A 14,507-nucleotide genomic window follows, 5' to 3' on the forward strand; every position below is an offset into this window, starting at 1 on the left:
CTTGCCTTCTGATAACGTATTCATTTTCAAAATAGGGAGGAATAATTTAGTTTAGCAACATGTAATTTTTTTTTAGAAATGAACTTTTGTCAAGGCTTCACCGATTTTACATCTTCAATAAGCAAAAATATTTTACATATTACCAACACACAATTCAAAAAATATGTTTACACTCTCTGGAATTTCCATTTCTGGTGATAACATCTCGCTATAGGTATCGAAGAAGTTTTTACCAATTTTTTTTTTCTGCAATTTATATTTTCAATCATTCCTTCATTCAGATTTAACCCTTTTCTGACACAAGACAATTGTTAAAAGAATAAACAATGAACAATTTTAAAAGTAAAAATCTATTTAATTATAGGAATAAAATTTTAACAATTTTTTGCCCTTGAATTGAGATGGTGTGTTCTTAATTTTTTTACTAGAAGACATATGAAAATGACCTTTATAAACAATAGTTTTCTAATTTTGAGGCCTACAGACTTGTTGTTTTTTTTCAACATTTACATGACTTAATGTTATTTTTCGCATTTAAAGATCTAAAAAAATATAAAATATATTTTGTTGGTACATGTTTCTTGTTGGAAAAAATACTATAATTATTCATGTATCGTTTTCTGAATCGAAGAAAATACCTTGTAAGTACAAAGTAATGACAAAACATGTAGCCTTTCTTTGAAAGTAGTATAATAAAATCCTCATTATGGATCACAATGACGTTCAACTTCATAACAGAAAACAACAATTTTAAAAAGGAAATATTTTAAGATTTATTTAAGATTTGTCGTTTGAAAAATATTTTGTATAGTTATTAAGCTATCGAGGCTTATTGATAATTTATAAAATCTTGCATTGTATAGCCACAAAAACAAAAATTTAGGTTATAAAGGAAATTGTCGCGTTTCTCGAATAAAAAACAATCCAGAATGCAACATCTCAATTCAAACGTAAAAAATTATACCAGAAAATAGAAAAATTCTTCCCCGGCCATAAATTTACCTTAGGTTGAGTTATTTTGCTCTAAAAAACATACAGGTTTTTATATGTGTTCCACGAAGTGTGTCAGCCATTTTTAGCATTCAAAACTTAAAATATATAATCCCTGAAATAATTTTCTTCCTCCAAAATCTTAAACAGGCAAAGTCGTTTATGTGGACTTAGGAACTAATTTTTATTCCAATTGATTCAAATTGTAAGCTTTGTTAATAATAAAAAAAGCCGAATTGACTTAATAATAATTTTTTTTGCAGGTTCAGTTTTTAATTACTTAACTTTAACAAATACATACCTAGAATCGTACTTTGTATAGCCTAAAACTCTCCCTAAAATCAAATTGAGTTATATATCTCAATTTATTCAAAAATTATGGTGGATTACGTTTTGTATTACCTTGAACTTGACTTTGAACTCTCAAAATTTAATGGCCTCTTACTGTGACCATATATAATCTCTACACAATGTTTGATAAAAATCGATCCGTAACTTTTGCTGTAATCCTGGTGACTAAAAAACAAAGAAACAGGACCAAAAAACACAACCTCCGTTCAACTTTGTTGAAAGAGGTAACAACAATGACTCAATATAAGTTTAAATACAAAAATTGCTACAAAATAATAGCAATACTGTCTTTTCAGATCCTTTATAAATAATGTATAATTAATAAAGTTAATTAAAGCTAAATTATGTTATAAATGAGAATATTTAATTAGCAATGTTTTATCGTTAACTTTTTCTCCCATATAATACTTCTAATAAATATTTTTAGACTTATGTTTGTCTTTTTGCTACTTATAAACTTTAAAATGAAAGAATACATTGAGCTAATTTTTGGAAAGTATCTCCCTTGACGCACAACAATGAAAATATAAACTAATTTCAAAAGTTACTTTATAATACATACAAAACCGGGCATGAATACTAATAAGTATCATCAGACTCTAGCCTCAACATTCAAGTATCTAGTTGTTTCATATCTAAATCAATATTAAAAATATATACATATATAAATTAGTATAGGGCTTTTCAAGTCTTATTTGATTGAAAATAGAATACAAGAATGTTGTTAAGGACAATTCACATTAACAAAATGCCCATCCTCAGGTTTTTTTTTCTTGTACAATTTGATGACATTATAAAAGACAATTTTAATTCTTACTTTGTTCTATGAAGATCAATATTTTAGCTCTGAAGTATAGGGAGTTAAGTCATCGATAGAACAATTTGTTTTGTGACATAATAATACAGCAAGAACCGGTTTCAATATTTGTTTAGTAAAGAATAGTTTCATATTCATCAGTACCCCGGTACGACTATAGTACCTGTGTTTAACGTCCGCACTACTTGTCTGCTGATCGCAGCAAAGCTCAATAAGATTTTAAAGGATAATTATGACTGACAACATTATGAGATGTGAAAAATCAAAGCTCAAAGCAATGTTTATATTACAAGGAAAGGATGCAACGGAATAATTTGAATTTTTTGAAAAAAAAAAATCAACTTTCCCTTGGTGTTTAATATTGGAATTCATGTTAGGTTTTATTGTAAAGAGTAGCTAGTCTTGTGCATCAAACAGTTTCTATACCGAATAAAACTAGTATTTAGCTCTGAAAATGAGGGTTTTCACTCTTAAGTCCATTTTTAATTGAGCATCTCGAGTGGACTCCATTCCGCTAAATTGATTCCAGTAGAAGCAGCACTATTCAAAAGTACTTATAAATGTTATATTTTTTTGTATACTTGGTGGTTGTTTGAACTTAAATTGCTTAACATTAATAGTTTCTATAAAACATATTTTATATACGAATCTAATTACAAATCCTTTATAATACATTTTAAATCCTTTGTTACCTTATTTTTATTTATATTACAATCGAAAAAAATGTTATTCACTTTATTCATCGCACATCAGTCATTGTGTACATTTGATTCATGTTTTTATGACAAGGTCAAAGATCAATATTTCATTGAATTAATTGAGTCCATTGTAGTGTTTCTACTCAAATTTGTGGGATGAGTTAATTTACATTTGAGTTTTAGCTATAGTTTAAAACCCTTATTTGATTTATAACATATATTGACCCCGTTTTGGTCTTTTAAATAAAATAATAAATGTATCATTCCTTGATTGTGACGATCAATTTGGCTATTTTAAGTCCAATTTGAGATGCCTGCAATAATTTGTCAGTAGAAATGACCGATAAGTCATCGAAATATACAACTTTAATCGATACTTAATTATTAGAAAAATCCTACTAGTTTGTTTTTGTATTGACGAGTCATCATAAATATTTACAAACTTCCAGCATAGGACTCAAATCAAGAGCAATATTTTTTTAGAATGAGTTACTCCCAATTTCAGAAGACGCAGACCTTAGAACAATACAAATTAAATTAAGAATTAAATACAAAAGGATTTTTCTCTTTTTGCTTATGTTCAAAAGGTTGCGAGATATATGTAATGTGTGATCATTTAATCAAATGGAAGGAAAAATAACATAATATGGTTTTATGCTTTTACAGTTTACATTACTCATTGAAATTCACTTATTTTTAGCTGCGAATAACTTTGAAAAACAAAAAGAAACTTTGACCCTTTAATATTTTTGGACATAACAAATGTTTTTTTTTTTTAAACCTCATAAATTATGAGCATCTATAGACTTTATATGCTTGTAAACACATTAAATATTTAAATCATACCCTCATTGGAAACTTGTTTAGACTTACCCATGTTTTACAAGAAATACATCGAGTGACAGGTGAAAAAATGGAATTATTTACTTTTTTGAGTTTTTGGTTAGAAATTACGATTTTTTTAAAATTTAAAGTTATTGATGAAGTGATCTTGCGGATTTTAAAAGAAAAAAATCTATTATTTTTTCCATATAATAACACATCTAAAATAATATTTGTAACTTTTCAAAAAATTACTTTATTACTTTTTTCCAACATTCAATATATTGCCCACCTTAGAAGATTATAAGTAAAAACTTTATATTTTTTTCTGTGAAATGATCTAATGATTATTGCAAATCTGGCGCTTTTCATCTATCTACTTTAAATTAACATAAAATTTCCATTCTTTTTAGATTTCTTCAAAAACAAAAATAAATTAAGCAGCGGATAAAATCATTGAGAATATACCTCACTCAATTTAACCAAGGTTGGACTCAATAATGGCCTCAATTTGGGTTCTGGTCTGTGTATAAACACTGGAAACCAGAGCCTGATTTTCTAAATCTGTGCCTAAATTCTTGAATTCTAATACGATGGAGTAGATCAGAGACTTCTGTGTTGTGTGAGGATCTCTTTTGACTAAAGATATTTCCAGACAAAATACTCCTAAATGGCCAAATATCCTTGGGCACCTAGTTATAGCAGTAGTCCTTGTGATCACTCCTCTAGGCTCGTTGGTCTTCACTAGGATTTTCCTCAACTCTGCAACTCTTTTCATAAATATCCTTGCCATATCTGAGACATCCGTATTACAAATATACAGACTATTTTTCACTAAAATCATCGTAACAGCACACCTGCGTTATGCCTCTGAAAATTTAATTGGCTTGGAATATTCTTTTGTGGACTATACATGGGGTTGTTGTGACTATTCAATTAAAAAAACATATTGTGCGATTTTGCCATCTTATATGCAGGGAAAATATGGAAATTTGAAGTACTTTTTTATGCGTTGTTACACCCTTACATGGATGTATATTTGTAATTACGTCCAGGATTAAGTATGGAGTAAAATTTTATACGAAAGTTATGTAATAATTATTATTAATTGTTTAACATAATTTTAGAGTTATGATAATACTTAATGATACATAGTAAATGATATTACGCAGTGAAGTTAGCAATTTCAGATATCTTACATGTGTTTAATAGGGCAAGTTTGTAAATAGAATAGAACAAGTTATATATTTTTTCTTCCTCTTTATTTAGATGCGAAAATGAACTTATGGGAATAATCATCTTATATAATAACAATCATACAATTAATATCGTAGAATAATACAATGTAGGTGTACTTTTTCGGGTGTATTTAATCATAAAATAGTTTATTATGTATTTGGAAGAGAATGCATGTTCGATAATATTTAGAAAATGATGAAATTGAATATTTTTATGAAGGACTCAATAAGACAATTCTACTTTCCTGATTATAATTTTTATACCTAAGAATAAAATCATAAATAAAAACGCAAGATTTATCATTGTTAATAACCACTCAACTTATTGGTATAGAAGTTCTGGATCAAGTCCTTACATCGCGCAACTTTTTTAAAGAATGTAACAGAAAAAAGCATCCGAAATCATATTGTAGTTGGCCAGAAAATTCCATCAATCCAACTGCTATTTATCTCTTAATTGGTAGCTATTTCATGATATTAAAATCCTACTTAGTATTTCATTCGAAACTGTTATATAATATTGCTTATTAATATTTTATCAAATATTTGTATATGTATGTATATGATAGCCAAAATTTGTTTATATAAATAATTAAATGAGAAATATATATATAACGAGGAATTAACAAGAAATTTTATTACTGTCCTTTTGGAAACAGAACATAAGTATATAATTATTTTTTATTTCGTTTTCTTAACAAAAAATATCAAAATATTATTAAATAGCCATGACTCATCAAGTGCGACTACAAAATCGATAGCTGATTTTTGTATTAACGAGGTAACGCCTTGGGATGGATACAGTAGATTTATTCAATATATATTGCAAATTCCTATAATTTTATTTTGAAACGGGCATATTTTTTGTACAAAATCATTTTTGAGTTTTCTGTATTTGTTTTCCAGCTTAAATTTTTGAAACAAACCAATAGTTTTTGGAAGGATGGCACAAATTACTCAGTTAAGGGAGGTTGGTGTGGGAATCAAGCCCGCTCAACCCAATATTTGCAGACACACCTGATTTTACTTTATATCCTTGATGAACGGACAAAAATGAAGCATAAAAGAAGTGAAACGAAGGATTTCCTTGGTTTTCATGACTCACATCATGGAGTCTACCTCAATTTGATTCATAGTCATTGAACAAAACTATTAACTCATTGGGTTATATCTGAAAAAAATCGTTCAGGCACTTATTTTTCATGTCTGTCCGTTCATTTGTTAGTTTTTTCGATTCAGTTGGTCGTGTTTTACAATGAAATCACTACCATATGATGCATTTTTGTCAACTCTAGTTGGCTACAAAAATCCCATTGTCCTCATTTCGATGTAACTCAACTTTTTTTCTAGAATTTACTTTGTGAATTCACGGAGATTACGTATTAGTGGAGTTCACACAGTTGTTGCCTGAGCTTTTCTTATTTTTAGTTAATTATTTAATAGGAAATGGTGGTGTTAATTTACCCCTCTGAAGCAAGCATTCTCCCCTATCTTTGGTGTAAATTGTTCTAAAATGCATAATAAAATTAATATATTTATGAATTTAGTAATAAATACAATACTTTCCCCGCAATAATGATATTTTAAAAGTAGAAGGATCTCCTCTTTATGGCAGTCATTCATTTTCTCCCCCAAAATCATATCACAGGCAGCTGATATTACCAAGTGACTTATTCAGTAGTACCATATATCACGCTCCCTCTTCTTCATGCACTCGTTTTTCCTTACAAAAAAACTCCACATATTAGTTATACAGTAATTAACGATACTCTCAGCGATCCCTGGTGGACATGAAATATTCTAGACAAAAGATATCAGATTTTTCAGGTTCATTCTACATTTTTTCTTGCTCAGCCACACAAAAATGAACAAAAGCATGAACAGCACACATTTTCCGCTCAATATCCAAGCCTACATGTATAACTATTAACAACCCACACAACAGCTTTGTACCCAATAATAAAAGGAGTTTAATGTGGTTAAATACTTCATTTGTCGTTGTTATGACTTTACTTTAAGATAAATGGTCTAATAAAGATATACGTTTTTTATTAACGAAATAAAACAAAATAAAGTCATTTTATGAGTCTATAAAGCCAAAATTATTTTAATGTCTTAAAATTATATAAAATAATTATCTTTAACTTTATAAAAATTGTACAACTATAACAGGGACCTTCGCAGGGGAGGGTTTGAGGAGCTGTAGCCCCCCTCCAAATCAAGAAATTTGAGATTGTTTCTAGACAATTTTAGTTTTAATTTTTTCAATTTTATTAATTTTTTATGAATTTTAATAGATTTTTTGATTGTTTTTTTCCAAAAAATTTTATTTTTTGTGAATACCAATGAATTTTTGAATTTTTTTAATAAGAAATTTAATATGTAAAATATTATTTTAATTTTTTCAATTTTTAATTTAAATTTTTTATGAATTTTAATGTATTTTTGATTTTTCTTTTGGAATAGCTGTGGATTTTTGAATTTTTTTACCAAAAAATTTAATATTTGAATTTTTTCCCCCAAAAAATAGGATTTCTATTACTTTGTTTCAAAAAAATTTAATTTTTCAATTTGTTTTTCAAAAATATTCAAAAAATCACCCCCCTCCCCCAATAAAAAAAAAAATATATATATAATCCTGTGGGCGCCCCTGAATAATTTTACATATAAATAACTAGCTAGCTAGAAATGCATTAACCTTGAACTTCCTTATTCAAACATACACTTAAAAATCGCTCTCATGACATATGGATACTTTTTTAATTCTATTATTAGGATATGTTTATGTTGTTTTAATGGTGTTTTGTTCTCTTTAGTATTTTTCATTTCCATCATGACTCATGATATTATCAGAAGGGCTAATCATTGTTGCCTAACTCCAAAAAATACCATTAATATCCACTGTAGGGCAGGAAATGAGAGCCCCGGATTTAGATAGATTTGTAGATCTAAATCCTGCGTAGGTTCTTATTGATAATTTTGTGTCTTTAAGCACGATGAGCTGTTTTGTTCAGTAGCAACCTCAACTTACAAAAAGAAAAGAAAAAACTTCTGGTAGCTAGGTGTGGAATTTTAAATTCTAAGCATTTACTGTTTTGGTAGTTGCCAATCTGAAGAGTGTTTTTCAATTCTTGTAGAGATAACATCTAAATAAAAAGTAACCACTAGAGCGTGTGATTATGAATGACATAGAATAATAATGCGGGTTGGCTGGGGAGTTATAAGAGGGTTGTACAGTGGTGTCCACAGGAGGTTTTTTAAAAAGTAAAACAAGAAGTAATTTTTACTTTTTGCTAGAACATTCCAAGAAGTTTAATTTCATGTGAATAGCTATGAACTCGAACTTGACTCAGAAAAGATGGTCTCGACTTCAGTGCTGTTTTCAACAACATGATTCAACAAACATACAAAAAATATATACTCTGTGAAAAAGTTGGTTTCAGAGTAAACTCCTAGCGTCACGGACTTTATGAACGACTCATGATCCAATTCAAATGTATGGAACACTAAAAATTTCTAAACTAATTCTAAATTGTTTCTTTCAAGTAAATTTCCTACACAAACCAACAAATTCGTATAATCTTTCTATATAATTCCCCCCCACCCTTCTTTTATTTTTTTAAGTTTGCCTGAATGACATTTTGTTGATTTGTAAACGTAATTTTGTCTCAAAAAATGAGCTCAAATAAGCCATATTTTCCATATAAATAATCATGGATGGGTTTCGGCAGAATCGGCATTATTGAGCCAATTCCGATACTTCAAAAAAGGCGGATTATTGCCGATTCCCATACCGATGCATCCGTACACCCCTAATTATTTTTATGAATACAGTCATAATTTGGGATAAAGACTGTAATTTGTACTTCAAAAATACTTAACTAGAGACTCCTAATTAGTGTCTCAAACCTTCTATGTTCCACCTTTACTCTAAATTGGTTGTGAATTCAATTCAATAACTGATATTGACCAAAAAATTAAATTGTTTAGATCAAAAGTCAGAGTTTGAAATTTTTAAAATGAAGGATTTATTTACATACTAGGTTATTCATAATAAAACCAGGGGCTGGCCCTCTTAATCCTCCCACAGCCTGTGGTCGGATCCTAATATGCAATGCATTTTGTATGCCTACAAGTTATATCAAAAATTATAAGAGAGTGAAACACACATCAATTCTATTTTTTTTTGTTGAATTATAGGAAATAATTTTAAAGTGTATTATCAAAAATTGGTAGGATATTCTATAATTATATATAAATGTATCTTTATATATTGAGGAAATGATTTATTTGTAGTTAATGTCAGTTATTTACTTCTTGCAAGACAAGGCCTTTCAATAGCTATTTAAGATATGTAATGAAAAATATTTAGAAACTAACTTCCAATGATATATACAAGTTTTAATATAAACCCTGGATCAAACTAATAGTTATAACATTTGTTGTAAGCTCTCATTTTTTCCACTTATTTTCCCCTTATCAGGTTTTTGAACGTTGAATGGTTGTGTTGCTAACAATTGTCAACACTTATTATATATTAATTCCAATATAAAAACATTTACGAAGACTCAGATATAGATATTGAGTAGAAATTGAACGGAAAAGAATACATTTTTATTAGAATTGTTTTGAAAAGTCGTTCCACTTTTAATGCTCTCCACAGGCATCTTTTACCAAGGCTAAATGCAAATTACTAAACGAAGACCACGTGATTTATTTTTGGGAACTGGTACTCGAGACTTTAATTGTATTTGAAGTCATATTTCGAAGGACTTGCGACTTGACTTGGTCACACAATTAGAAACTCTAGATTTGACTTAAACTCAGAAGCTTAGACAAATGACTAGATATGGGATAGAAATTTTTTTCATTGGGTATAAAATATTCTTTAAAGTATATTTTATTTTCTGAGAATTTGATCTGGATTCGATGGAAATATTTGAAGAATTAGACCAAATTTTGACTTATTGGGTATAAGATATTCAATAAATTCTCTTTTTTTTTCTGAGAATTTGATCTTGTTTTTAATCCAAACTCGATGAAAATGTTCCAGGAATTAGACCAGACTTTAACTTATAAGCTAAGACTTCAGACAATACTTGTACTGGCCGTATATGTACTTTGTCCTACCTCTGTGAATTACTCTTTAACTAACTATGCAAGAACCTTCATGAATTCAATAATTGAATTCTACGAAAATACATCACGAGGAATAATAGTTATGTTACGTCATCTGTGGTACCATCTTAAAATGGACATCTCGCAAGTTTTTTTTTTAATTAACAACTAAATTTGGAAAAAAAAATCACATAGTTGTCCTTTTGTTATATAAAAAATAACTAATGAACGAAATGAAATTAACGAATGAGTGATTGAACATATTTTCTACAGAAATTAACTGGAAAAGGATGAACGGGTCTGCATTGAATATTATTGCATACCAAAAAGAAGACAAAGAAGTTTCAATTATGTATATGAAGGGATGCATAATATTATTTAGTTGCTTGTCTATAAATGGAAAATAATCCAAGCACAATGACCTTCAAACCTTGTCGAAACATATAAACAAATAAGTACACACATATATATATATATATAAAATAACAATACGTAAATATTTTCCGACTTCATTTCAAGGGTAGTGAAGTCAACATCATCTTAAGATTACTTTATACATCCGCTTATGATGACTTATGATTCCTTAATGTTTATATAATATATGTAGCATTTTATTATACTATTAAAATGTAGGGGAGACTAGGGACAATTGCGACACGGGACGATTCCAACAGTACCATTATCCCGATCATCAAAAATGCAACAGTCATAAAGTTTACATCTCAATTGTATTACATAATGTAGATTATTGTGAGAAAAAAGCAATAATTTTTTGTCAACTTTTCTGCGAGATATTATTAGGAGGAGGGGGGATGATAATTTATGAAAATGAGCAACATGTCTGATGCAAGAGCATCTTTTAAGCACTCTAAAGAAACAACTTTGTCACCCATGAATGCAAATTTTTAATTTCATTTAATTTTTTTAAAGAAATAAGAAGAAACTCGTGAATGCCGTGCTCATTGAGGCCTTTTTATGCTTAAAGCAATAGTATATTACATTTTAAGCTTATTAAACACAGTTTTAAGGTCATACAAAAGGTCAAAGGTCACAAAAAAGGTCAACAACTTCTAAATTTTTATCGTTGCGTGTGTACTAGAGTGTCCAATTTAAGGTTGACTTGTTAATTCGATCTTCTATTGTATTTTAATTTAAAAGTTATATTTGTAAAGTTTCAATCTTCAAAGGTCATTTTTTGACCTCTATAGCCATTTAAAAATTACTTTGTTTAACAACATTCTCTATTTATTAAGGGATTTATAAGCTTAAACTTTAAAGTCATGTTGTTTCATGACAGAAGTTTGCATTTAAAAGTTATGTTGTTGAATTTCAAAAGTCTAATTAAAGTTCCTTTTCTCAAGTGGTACATAGGAATATAAAGCTTATTTTTCATTTTGATGCTAAATAAATTGTAGACTAACGAAATACTTTGAATACTGTTTAATGGCTAATATTTTTAACATCCCCCCTCCCTTACATTAGAGTAAAGCTGTTCTTGAGGACGTAAAAATAGTTTTTTGAGGATAATTATTTTTGTAATAGTGGAGTCCGTTTTCTCATTGTTTCGTTTGCGGTCACTTATATCATTGATTAATATATTTATATAATTTTATCAAATTTTTCTCAAAGTGGAGCTGTTTGAGACATTTTAATGTTTAGTACAAAGCAAAAAGTTACAAGAAGTGATTCAATTTTCCTGGAACTCTTCATTCTTCTTTATGTTTTTATATACAGGATGTAACAAAGAAATTCAGGGTTTTTGGACTTTTCTGGCATATATGATGACAAAATTAGAGAATGCTTTGTTTTTGTTATGAAATATGTATACAGGGTTGATTTGATCTAGTATACATATTTTATTATTCTTAATTTTTCAAGAGGTTTTGTGAGAACATTTATTTAACAAAATCAGCTGAAAATAGTGGATGACACATCTATTATTCCATATGTGAGGCCTCAGCTCTAGTACTTACCTTAATACGAATCCTAAAGCCCTTGCAGTGCTTGGCTATGTTGTCAGACTCAAGCTTGGTCCACTCCTTCTTAATGGAAGCCCCTAGAGACTGGACCCTCATGTGAGGAGTAGCACACACCCTCTTCTCCAGTGGCGCCTACATAGAGTAGTTCGAGGGGCTCGCGTCTAGAGAGGTGGGTGAACACATGTTGAGGTCCCAAAAGTTGTCTCCCAGGAAGGTCTGGGTTTTAGCAATGGGATGCCACGAAGCTCTGTCTTGAGTTAAAAAAACGTTGTCTCAGAATTTTTCTCTGGATAATGTAGCATTTTCTTATCCCAAAGTTAAATGTAAGTATCTGCATTACGCTGTTCCTTCCACATCACAAAAATGGGAGGAATTAAACATGTAAGTAGACATGTCTCACTGAAGCTGAGACATTGGCTGGATGGTTTGTTGTCATGTAGCAGCTGTTCTGCTTATTCACAGTGGTATCAACTGTGAACATTTTTTTTATCATAAACGAGCAAAACTTTGCCCGAATTTTTGTGGGCCTTGAGAAAATTTAATATCTTTTGTGCTCATTCCAACCTTCTCAGTTTGTTCTGTTCAGAAATTAGATGTCCTGTAGTCCTTCTCCATGATTTTGCACCAGTGTCATTCCAGATTGAAGATACAAAAATGTGTACTGTTTATTATATATACTAATATTTGAAATCCTTAGGTCTCAAAGATGCCAGAGAAAGACAGGAGAAGGATTGCAGAATTGAGGAAGGTTCTGATGAATCAAAACGACTCAGGATTTGCTCCAGGATGTGGACACCAACGGAGTTTAAAAGTATATTTGACCTCCTAGTTACTCCGACCTGAATCCAATGGAAGGTCAAAAGATGTCATTACGCCACAACGAAGTCCCTTATCTACTCCATCGTCCTGGAATGCAATAATTTGGATAGGGCTCTTGTTTCCAAGGCCTGTGTGTGATCCAGAACCCGAATCGAGTCCGTTATTCAAGCTAACAGAGGCTAAATTGAGTGAGATATATTCTCAATGATTGTATCTGCTGATCATTTTATTTTTATTTTAATAAATCTTACAAAAAGAACTATTTTATCATAATTTAAAGTTGATAGATCAAAAATCCCGGATTTTGTTGTTATACCCTGTAATTCCATTTCACATTAAACATCTTTTTTTGGCTTGAGTGGGGTTCTAAATAGTTTTTTGAGAATTAATTTCTATACTATGTCATACTGTTTAATGATATATAATATTATATAATAAATTGCAATTTCATAATTCAAGATTGTGAATAGTATATTTATCTATTCATCAAAAATATTTACTTTGTAGCTATTAACATGGTCCCTGTCTACGGAAACAGCCTGCAAAATTTGACGAGTGGCAATCAAATGGAGTTTGTTAAAAAAACTACAGTTTAGTAACTCTTTTAAATACCTTTAAACAATAACAGATATATGTAAGTTTGTTGTGTTAAGATTTATCTCGTCTTTGTCAAACAAGTTTAGATTAATTGACCCATAAAAAAAAAGTGTTGCAATTTCTCATGTCTCCCCTAATCTTAAATGTTTGATGATCACAAAAGGAAGGACATATGAATGATCCAATCATTTCAGAGACACACACACAAAGCAAATTCCTTATTAGTAGAAGAAAAAAAAGATGCAACTCGTTATGTTTCTATTGAACACAAATTGAAAGAGATTGCTTCAACATATGACGTACTCTACGACAAATCTTCTAACGTTAACGATTCCCTTGACTAGATAATATAATAAATTATAAAGTTCCGTTAATCATATTTTTAACTTGATAAATACCTCCTATTATGCATATTAGAGTGGTTCTGATTCTTCATTTCTCAAAAATATTTTTTTTTCTCAATAAAAACCAAGAAATATTAGAGTATGTTCGCCCGGCGTTGCCAGGGACATCAAGAAATTAAAATTAATTGAGAACCCTTGCTTAATATAAAACAAAATAATAAATTTTTTTATGAATTATTCTCATGTTGGTTTTATGAGAATAAGTATACTAATATATAAGCAATATAAAAGAACTCTTCTTACAGACGATGAGGAAGTAGTTGTTTTATTCTGGGCGAGACGCCCAATTCACAGTCTTGCAGCCGCTTTTCTGAGCATTAAGGAACCCTCCTAATACCTCAAGAGCTCTCTGGCTGTAAAGGTGAAATACTGGGCCAAAATATAGTTTAAACTCTACTGCTGCCACATTTCTAGGCACCAAGGAACCCTTCTAATATGCTATAATACACACCAACCTACGGGTTGTAAGGGTGACTTGTTGTGCCTGAGTCAAGTTAAAATGATCTACTCCCATCTCTCTGAGCATCAAGAACCCCTAATAATATCCCAATATACACCCCGGCTCCCAGGTTGTACAGCTGATGTAGTGGGGCTCAAGCCAGTTCAAACTGCACCAAAACACCCTCTAATATGCTAGAATACCCCCCTTCCTTCCCGGGTTATGGACTGCTGTT

The sequence above is a fragment of the Lepeophtheirus salmonis genome, chromosome 3 (assembly GCF_016086655.4).
Source record: "Lepeophtheirus salmonis chromosome 3, UVic_Lsal_1.4, whole genome shotgun sequence".
NCBI classification, from domain to species: domain Eukaryota; kingdom Metazoa; phylum Arthropoda; class Copepoda; order Siphonostomatoida; family Caligidae; genus Lepeophtheirus; species Lepeophtheirus salmonis.